The sequence below is a fragment of the Triticum aestivum genome, chromosome 4D, assembly GCF_018294505.1.
Source record: "Triticum aestivum cultivar Chinese Spring chromosome 4D, IWGSC CS RefSeq v2.1, whole genome shotgun sequence".
NCBI lineage: Eukaryota > Viridiplantae > Streptophyta > Magnoliopsida > Poales > Poaceae > Triticum > Triticum aestivum.
Window position 1 is genome coordinate 35,737,242 of NC_057805.1, and position 10,946 is coordinate 35,748,187.

The following is a 10,946-nucleotide window of genomic DNA, read 5'->3' on the forward strand; positions in this document are numbered from 1 at the left end:
CGGGTCTTCCCTTCCCATCACTCATGTCGTTCATGGTTCCTTTCCGTCTAACTCTACGCCTATTCACATGTCTAATGTCTTAGTTTCACCTGAGTTAGTTACTAATCTTGTTTCCGTTCGTTCTCTTACACGTGAAAATCCTATAACTGTTGAATTTGACGAAGTGGGTTTTTCTGTCAAGGACGCCCGTACCCGGATGGTGCTCCACCGATGTGACAGCCCGGACGGCCTCTACCCGATGAACACTGCCACTTCCACATCCGCTCTGGTCGCTCTCTCCGCCACGGTGGACCTTTGGCATGCTCGGCTGGGACATCCGAACCCGGCCACCCTTCGTCATATTCTTAGGACTTTTTCATTCACGTGTAATAAAACCGATGATCATACTTGTCATGCTTGTCGTCTCGGCAAGCATGTCCGTCTTCCGTTTAGCGCGTCCCTCATCGGTGGCGTCGTATCCATTTAAGTTGATTCATAGTGATTTGTGGACATGTCATGTTGCCAGTAATACGGGTTTTTTATACTATCTTCTCATACTTGATGATTTTTCGCACTATGTGTGGACCTTCCCGTTGCGGAGAAAATCCGATGCACTCTCCGTTCTCACTACTTTTTACTCCTATGTCGCTACGCAGTTTGGGCGTCCCATTCATGCCTTGCTGACTGACAATGGGAAGGAATTCGACAACATCGGGGTTCACACCCTCCTTGCCACACACGGCACGATTTTTCGTCTCACCTGCCCGTATACCTTGCAACAAAATGGTCGCGCCGAACGGATCCTTCGCACCCTCAATGATTGTGTGCGCACTCTTCTTTTCCACGCCAATGTCCCGCCCCGTTTTTGGCCGGACGGTCTCTCCACCGCCTCTCTCCTCATCAACGTTCGTCTGACTCGTGCTCGTGGGAACTTTGCACCACATCATCTTCTCTTCGGTAGCCCACCTTCATATGATGATCTTCGTGTTTTTGGGTATCTCTGTTATCCTAGCACCGCCTCCACTACTCCTCATAAACTCGCACCTCGCTCCGTGGCATGCATCTTTCTCGGATACCCACCAAACACCAAAGGCTATCGTTGCTATGATCCGGTTTCCCACCGAGTTTTCACTTCACGCCACGTTTACTTTGACGAGAGGTCTTTTCCTTTTCACCAGGTACCGCCGTCGGCCGACTCACCATCGTCATCCGCGCCTCCCCGTGCCCCTAGGGGAGGCCGCTCACTTGCGGTCGGGCCCTCTCCCGGCTTCGGGCCCCGTGCAGCGCGTGGGCCTCCCCCTAGCTTCGGCGCCCCCGCCGCGCCTGGGCCCCGCTCTGGGTCCGCGGCGTCGGACCCAGACCCCTCGCATAGCGGTTTGCCGGCCTTCTCGCCGGCCTCCTCGCCGGCGGCCACGGCGCCTCCGACTCCCCTTGAGTCCGTAGCCCGGTCAGCGAGCGCATCCCATGCGCCTGATCCGGGCTCCTCGCCGGCGGCCACGGCGCCCCCGACTCCCGTTGAGTCCGTAGCCCGGGCAGCGAGCCCATTTCCCGCGCCTGACCCCTGCTCCTCGACGGGCTCTTCACCTACCTCATCTCCGGCCCCGTCCGCCTCGCCAGCTGCGCGGCCGGCCCCACCGATCCCGCCGGCCGCCCCGGACACCCGCATGGTCACCCGTGCTCGCGCCGGCATTCACCGGCCCCGCACGCGCTATTCTGCAGATGAGTATCTCCTCGTTGCCTCGACGTCTGCGCCGTCACCTCTCCCGTCATCCGCTCGAGCCGCACTTCGCGATCCGCATTGGCTCGCGGCGATGCAGGAGGAGTTCGACGCGTTGGTGCGCAACCGCACCTGGCAGCTTGTCCTGCGGCCACCCCATGCCAACGTCATCTCTGGCAAGTGGGTCTTCCGGCATAAGACTCGCCCTGATGGGTCTCTCGAGCGCTATAAGGCTCGGTGGGTGGTCCACGGGTTTTGGCAACGCGCTGGAGTCGACTTCACCGACACGTTCGCCCCGGTTGTCAAACCGGGCACGATTTGCGCGGTCCTTCAGCTCGCGGTCTCTCGCGCCTGACCGGTGCATCAGATGGATGTGTCGAATGCGTTCTTACATGGCCATCTCTCGGAGCAGGTTTTCTGTCAGCAGCCAACCGGCTTCGTCGATGCGACTCAGCCTGATCATGTGTGCCTGCTCTCCCGCTCTTTGTACGGGTTGAAGCAGGCCCCTCGCGCCTGGTACCAGCGGATCGCCGGCTTTCTACGGCATCTCGGGTTCCGGGCTACTCGCTCCGACGCCTCGCTCTTTGTCTACCACCAGGCTCCGGCGACCGCTTACCTACTCCTCTATGTCGACGACATCATCCTGACGGCTTCCTCGCCCGAGCTCCTTCGCCAGCATACTGTTGGGGAACGTAGTAATTTCAAAAATTTCCTACGCACACGTAAGATCATGGTGATGCATAGCAACGAGAGGGAAGAGTGTTGTCCATGTACCCTCGTAGACCGAAAGCGGAAGTGTTAGCACAACGCGATTGATGTAGTCGTACGTCTTCACGATCCGACCGATCAAGTACCGAACACACGGCACCTCCGAGTTCAGCACACGTTCAGCCCGATGACGTCCCTCGAACTCCGATCCAGCCGAGTGTTGAGGGAGAGTTTCGTCAGCACGACGGCGTGGTGACGATGATGATGTTCTACCGACGCAGGGCTTCGCCTAAGCACCGCTACGATATTATCGAGGTGGACTATGGTGAGGGGGGCACCGCACATGGCTAAAAGATCAATGATCGATTGTTGTGTCTATGGGGTGCCCCTGCCCCCGTATATAAAGGAGCAAGGGAGAAGGAGGTCGGCCCTAGGAGGGGCGCGCCAAGGGAGTAGGATTCCTACTCCTAGTTGGAGTAGGTTTCCTCCTTTCCTAGTCCAACTAGGAGAAGGGGGAAAGGGGAGAAGAGGAGAAGGAAGGGAGGGGGCGCGCCCCAAACCCCTTGTCCAATTCGGACTGGGCTTGGGAGGGGCGCGCGCCACCTCCTGGCTGCTGCCTCTCCTTCCCACTAAGGCTCATTAAGGCCCAATACTTCTTTCCCGTATTCCCGTAACTCCCCGGTACTCCGAAAAATACCCGAATCACTCGGAACCTTTCCGATGTCCGAATATAGTCGTCTAATATATCGATCTTTACGTCTCGACCATTTCGAGACTCCTCGTCATGTCCCCGATCTCATCCGGGACTCCGAGCTACCTTCGGTACATCAAAACACATAAACTCATAATATAACCGTCATCGAACTTTAAGCGTGCGGACCCTACGGGTTCGAGAACTATGTAGACATGACCGAGACACGTCTCCGGTCAATAACCAATAGCGGAACCTGGATGCTCATATTGGCTCCCACATATTCTACGAAGATCTTTATCGGTCAGACCGCATAACAACATATGTTGTTCCCTTTGTCATCGGCATGTTACTTGCCCGAGATTCGATCGTCGGTATCTCAATACCTAGTTCAATCTCGTTACCGGCAAGTCTCTTTACTCGTTCTGTAATACATCATCTGCAACTAACTCATTAGTTGCAATGCTTGCAAGGCTTAAGTGATGTGCATTACCGAGTAGGCCCAGAGATACTGTTGGGGAACGTAGCAGAAATTCAAAATTTTCCTACGTGTCACCAAGATCAATCTAGGAGATGCTAGCAACGAGAGGGGAGGAGTGCATCTACATACCCTTGTAGATCGCGAGCGGAACCGTTCAAGAGAACGGGGTTGATGGAGTCGTACTCGTCGTGATCCAAATCACCGATGATCCTAGCGCCGAACGGACGGCACCTCCGCGTTCAACACACGTACGGAGCGGGGACGTCTCCTCCTTCTTGATCCAGCAAGGGGGGAGGAGAAGTTGATGGAGATTCAGCAGCACGACGGCATGGTGGTGGAAGTAGCGGGATCCCGGCAGGGCTTCGCCAAGCGCAAGCGGGGAGGAAGAGGTGTCACGGGAGGGAGGGAGGCGCCAGGGCTTGGGGTGCTGCTCCCATGCGCCTCCCTACTATATATAGGGGTGGAGGGGGCTGGTTTCTTGCCCTCCAAGTCCATTGGGGCATTGACAAAGGTGGGGGAAAGAAATCCCATCATTTCCCTTCCCCACCGATTGTTATCCCCCTTTTTTAGGGATCTTGATCTTATCCCTTCGGGATATGATCTTATTCCTTCTAAGGTGGGATCTTGGTGCGCCTTGACCAGGGGTGTGGGGCCTTGCCCCCACTACCCACGTTCATGTGGGCCCCCTCATGCAGGTGGGCCCCACTTCGGAACCTTCTAGAACCTTCCCGGTACAATACCGAAAAATCCCAAACATTTTCCTGTGGCCAAAATAGGACTTCCCATATATAAATCTTTACCTCCGGACCATTCCGGAACTCCTCGTGACGTCCGGGATCTCATCCGGGGCTCCGAACGACTTTCGAATTTCCGCATACTAATATCTCTACAACCCTAGCGTCACCGAACCTTAAGTGTGTAGACCCTACGGGTTCGGGAGACATGCAGACATGACCGAGACGACTCTCCGGTCAATAACCAACAGCGGGATCTGGATACCCATGTTGGCTCCCACATGTTCCACGATGATCTCATCGGATGAACCACGATGTCGAGGATTCAATCAATCCCGTATACAATTCCCTTTGTCAATCGGTACGTTACTTGCCCGAGATTCGATCGTCGGTATCCCAATACCTTGTTCAATCTCGTTACCGGCAAGTCACTTTACTCGTACCGTAATGCATGATCCCGTGACCAAACACTTGGTCACATTGAGCTCATTATGATGATGCATTACCGAGTGGGCCCAGAGATACCTCTCCGTCATACGGAGTGACAAATCCCAGTCTCGATTCGTGCCAACCCAACAAACACTTTCGGAGATACCTGTAGTGCACCTTTATAGCCACCCAGTTACGTTGTGACGTTTGGCACACCCAAAGCATTCCTACGGTATCCAGGAGTTGCACAATCTCATGGTCTAAGGAAACGATACTTGACATTAGAAAAGCTCTTAGCAAACGAACTACACGATCTTGTGCTATGCTTAGGATTGGGTCTTGTCCATCACATCATTCTCCTAATGATGTGATCCCGTTATCAATGACATCCAATGTCCATGGTCAGGAAACCATAACCATCTATTGATCAACGAGCTAGTCAACTAGAGGCTTACTAGGGACATGTTGTGGTCTATGTATTCACACATGTATTACGGTTTCCAGTTAATACAATTATAGCATGAACAATAGACAATTATCATGAACAAGGAAATACAATAATAACCATTTTATTATTGCCTCTAGGGCATATTTCCAACAGATACCTCTCCGACAATCGGAGTGACAAATCCTAATCTCGAAATACGCCAACCCAACAAGTACCTTCGGAGACACCTGTAGAGCACCTTTATAATCACCCAGTTACGTTGTGACGTTTGGTAGCACACAAAGTGTTCCTCCGGTAAACGGGAGTTGCATAATCTCAGTCATAGGAACATGTATAAGTCATGAAGAAAGCAATAGCAACATACTAAACGATCAAGTGCTAAGCTAACGGAATGGGTCAAGTCAATCATATCATTCTCCTAATGATGTGATCCCGTTAATCAAATGACAACTCATGTCTATGGCTAGGAAACTCAACCATCTTTGATTAACGAGCTAGTCAAGTAGAGGCATACTAGTGACACTATGTTTGTCTATGTATTCACACATGTATCAAGTTTCCGGTTAATACAATTCTAGCATGAATAATAAACATTTATCATGAAATAAGGAAATAAATAATAACTTTATTATTGCCTCTAGGGCATATTTCCTTCAGTCTCCCACTTGCACTAGAGTCAATAATCTAGTTCACATCGCCATGTGATTTAACATCAATAGTTCACATCACCATGTGATTAACACCCATAGTTCACATCGTCATGTGACCAACACCCAAAGGGTTTACTAGAGTCAATAATCTAGTTCACATCGCTATGTGATTAACACCCAAAGAGTACTAAGGTGTGATCATGTTTTGCTTGTGAGATAATTTTAGTCAACGGGTCTGTCACATTCAGATCCGTAAGTATTTTGCAAATTTCTATGTCTACAATGCTCTGCACGGAGCCACTCTAGCTAATTGCTCCCGCTTTCAATATGTATCTAGACCGAGACTTAGAGTCATCTAGATTAGTGTCAAAACTTGCATCGACGTAACCCTTTACGATGAACCTTTTGTCACTTCCATAATCGAGAAACATATCCTTATTCCACTAAGGATAATTTTGACCGCTGTCCAATGATCTACTCCTAAATCACTATTGTACTCCCTTGCCAAAATCAGTGTAGGGTATACAATAGATCTGGTACACAGCATGACATACTTTATAGAACCTATGGCCGTGGCATAGGGGAATGACTTTCATTCTCTTTCTATCTTCTGCCGTGGTCGGGCTTTGAGTCTTACTCAATTTCACACCTTGTAACACAGGCAAGAAACTCTTTCTTTGACTGTTCCATTTTGAACTACTTCAAAATCTTGTCAAGGTATGTACTCATTGAAAAAACTTATCAAGCGTCTTGATCTATCTCTATAGATCTTGATGCTCGATATGTAAGCAGCTTCACCGAGGTCCTTCTTTGAAAAACTCCTTTCAAATACTCCTTTATGCCTTGCAGAATAATTCTACATTATTTCCGATCAACAATATGTCATTCACATATACTTATCAGAAATGCTGTAGTGCTCCCACTCACTTTCTTGTAAATACAGGCTTCACCGCAAGTTTGTATAAAACTATATGCTTTGATCAACTTATCAAAGCGTATATTCCAACTCCGAGATGCTTGCACCAGTCCATAGATGGATCGCTGGAGCTTGCATATTTTGTTAGCACCTTTAGGATTGACAAAACCTTTTGGTTGCATCATATACAACTCTTCTTTAAGAAATCCATTAAGGAATGTAGTTTCGACATCCATTTGCCAGATTTCATAAAATGTGGCAATTTGCTAACATGATTCGGACAGACTTAAGCATCGCTACAAGTGAGAAAATCTCATCGTAGTCAACACCTTGAACTTTGTCAAAAACCTTTTTCCGACAAGTCTAGCTTTGTAGATAGTAACACTACTATCAGCGTCCGTCTTCCTCTTGAAGATCCATTTATTTTCTATGGCTTGCCGATCACCGGGCAAGTCAACCAAAGTCCACACTTTGTTCTCATACATGGATCCCATCTCAGATTTCATGGCCTCAAGCCATTTTATGGAATCTGGGCTCATCATCGCTTCCTCATAGTTTGTAGGTTCGTCATGGTCAAGTAACATGACCTCCAGAACTGGATTACCGTACCACTCTGGTGCGGATTTCATTCTGGTTGACCTACGAGGTTCGGTAGTAACTTGATCTGAAGTTACATAATCATCATCATTAGCTTCCTCACTAATTGGTGTAGGAGTCACAGGAACAGATTTCTGTGATGAACTACTTTCCAATAAGGGAGCAGGTACAGTTACCTCATCAAGTTCTACTTTCCTCCCACTCACTTCTTTCGAGAGAAACTCCTTCTCTAGAAAGGATCCATTCTTAGCAACGAATGTCTTGCCTTTGGATCTGTGATAGAAGGTGTACCCAACAGTCTCCTTTGGGTATCCTATGAAGACATATTTCTCCGATTTGGGTTTGAGCTTATCAGGATGAAACTTTTTCATATAAGCATCACAACCCCAAACTTTAAGAAATGGCAACTTTGGTTTCTTGCCAAACCACAGTTCATATTGTGTCGTCTCAACGGACTTAGACGGTGCCCTTTTTAACGTGGATGCAGCTATCTTTAATGCATAACCCCAAAACGATAGTGGTAAATCGGTAAGAGACATCATAGATTGCACCATATCTAATAAAGTACGGTTACGATGTTCGGACACACCATTACACTGTGGTGTTCCAGGTGGCGTGAGCAGTGAAACTATTTCACATTGTTTTAACTGAAGACCAAACTCGTAACTCAAATACTCTTCTCCATGATCAGATCGTAGAAACTTTATTTTCTTGTTATGATGATTTTCCACTTCACTCTGAAATTATATGAACTTTTCAAATGTTTCAGACTTCTGTTTCATTAAGTAGATATACCCATATCTGCTCAAATCATCTGTGAAGGTCAGAAAATAATGATACCTGCTACGAGCCTCAATATTCGTCGGACCACATACATCAGTATGTATGATTTCCAACAAATTTGTTGCTTGCTCCAATGTTCCGGAGAACGGCGTTTTAGTCATCTTGCCCAAGAGGCATGGTTCGCAAGCATCAAGTGATTCATAATCAAGTGATTCCAAAATCCCATCAGCATGGAGTTTCTTCATGCGCTTTACACCAATATGACCTAAACGGCAGTGCCACAAATAAGTTGCACTATCATTATTAACTTTGCATCTTTTGGCTTCAATATTATGAATATGTGTATCACTACGATCGAGATCCAACAAACCATTTTCATTGGGTGCATGACCATAGAAGGTTTTATTCATGTAAATAGAACAACAATTATTCTCTAACTTAAATGAATAACCGTATTGCAATAAACATGATCAAATCATATTCATGCTCAACACAAACACCAAATAACACTTATTTAGGTTCAACACTAATCCCGAAAGTGTAGGGAGCGTGCGATGATGATCATATCAATCTTGGAACCACTTCCAACACACATCGTCACTTCACCCTTAACTAGTCTCTGTTCATTCTGCAACTCTTGTTTCGAGTTACTACTCTTAGTAACTGAACCAGTATCAAATACCGAGGGGTTGCTACGAACACTAGTAAAATACACATCAATAATCTGTATATCAAATATACCTTTGTTCACTTTGCCATCCTTCTTATCCACCAAATACTTGGGGCAGTTCCGCTTCCAGTGACCAGTCCCTTTGTAGTAGAAGCACTTAGTCTCAGGCTTAGGACCAGACTTGGGCTTCTTCACTTGAGCAACAACTTGCTTGCCGTTCTTCTTGAAGTTCCCCTTCTTCCCTTTGCCGTTTTCTTGAAACTAGTGGTCTCGTCAACCATCAACACTTGATGTTTTTCTTGATTTCTACCTTCGTCGATTTCAGCATCACGAAGAGCTTGGGAATTGTTTCCGTTATCCCTTGCATATTATAGTTCATCACGAAGTTCTACTAACTTGGTGATGGTGACTAGAGAATTCTGCCAATCACTATCTTATCTGGAAGATTAACTCCCACTTGATTCAAGCGATTATAGTACCCAGACAATCTGAGCACATGCTTACTGCTTGAGCTATTCTCCTCCATCTTTTAGCTATAGAACTTGTTGGAGACTTCATATCTCTCAACTCGGGTATTTGCTTGAAATATTAACTTCAACTCCTAGAACATCTCATATGGTCCATGACGTTCAAAACATCTTTGAAGTCCCGATTCTAAGCCGTTAAGCATGGTGCACTAAACTATCAAGTAGTCATCATATTGAGCTAGCCAAACGTTCATAACGTCTGCATTTGCTCCTGCAATAGGTCTGTCACCTAGCGGTGCATCAAGGACATAATTCTTCTGTGCAGCAATGAGGATAAACCTCAGATCACGGACCCAGTCCGCATCATTGCTACTATCATCTTTCAACTTAGTTTTCTCTAGGAACATACATAAAACATAGGGAAGCAACAACGCGAGCTATTGATCTACAACATAGATATGCTAACCGGTGCATCAGATGGATGTGTCGAATGCGTTCTTGCATGGCCATCTCTCGGAGCAGGATTTCTGTCAGCAGCCAACCGGCTTCATCGACGCGGCTCAGCCTGACCATGTGTGCCTGCTCTCCCGTTCTTTGTACGGGTTGAAGCAGGCCCCTCGCGCCTGGTACCGGCGGGTCGCCAGTTTTCTACAGCAGCTCGGGTTCCGGGCTACTCGCTCCGACGCCTCGCTGTTTGTCTACCACCAGGCTCCGACGACCGCTTACCTACTCCTCTACGTCGACAACATCATCCTGACGGCTTCCTCGCCCGAGCTCCTTCGCCCGCATACTACTCGCCTCAACGCTGAGTTCGCCATTAAGGACGTCGGCCCGTTGCACTACTTCCTCGGCATTGAGGTGGTACGACGCGCCGATGGGTTCTTTCTTCATCAGCAGCAGTATGCACAGGACCTCTCGAGCGGGTAGGCATGCCTAACTGCAAGCCTGACCCCACGCCCATCGACACGAAGGCCAAGTTCTCTGCGCTTGACGGCTCGCCCGCGCCAGATGCAGCGTTCTACCGCTCCATCGTCGGTGCTCTCCAGTACTTGACACTCACTCGGCCGGACCTGCAGTACGCCGTCCAGCACGTGTGTCTCCACATGCACGCCCCTCGCGACGCTCACTGGAACCTGGTGAAGCGGATTCTTCGGTACATCCGCGACACCATGGCTCTGGGTCTTACGTTGACGACCTCGCCCTCGACTGACCCGGTCGCCTATAGTGACGCCAATTGGGATGGCTGCCCGGACACGCGACGCTCGATTTTAGGCTACTGCGTCTACTTGGGGCCTTCGCTCATATCGTGGTCGTCTAAACGACAACCCACGGTATCCCGCTCTAGTGCCGAGGCTGAGTATCGTGCTGTGGCCAATGCCGTCGCCGAGTGCTCGTGGCTTCGCCAGCTTCTCCAGGAGTTGCTTCTTGATGTCCCGAAGGCCACCATTGTCTACTGTGACAATGTCTCTGCAGTCTACCTCTCCGCCAACCCCGTTCATCATCGTCTCACGAAGCACATTGAGCTCGACATTCACTTCGTGCGAGAGCAGGTGGCTCTTGGGCGCGTCCGCGTTCTTAATGTTCCCACCGCTCAGCAGTTTGTCGATGTCATGACGAAGGGGTTACCGACGCCTGCCTTTGAGGAGTTCCAGTCGAGTCTATGTGTCACTGGTGAC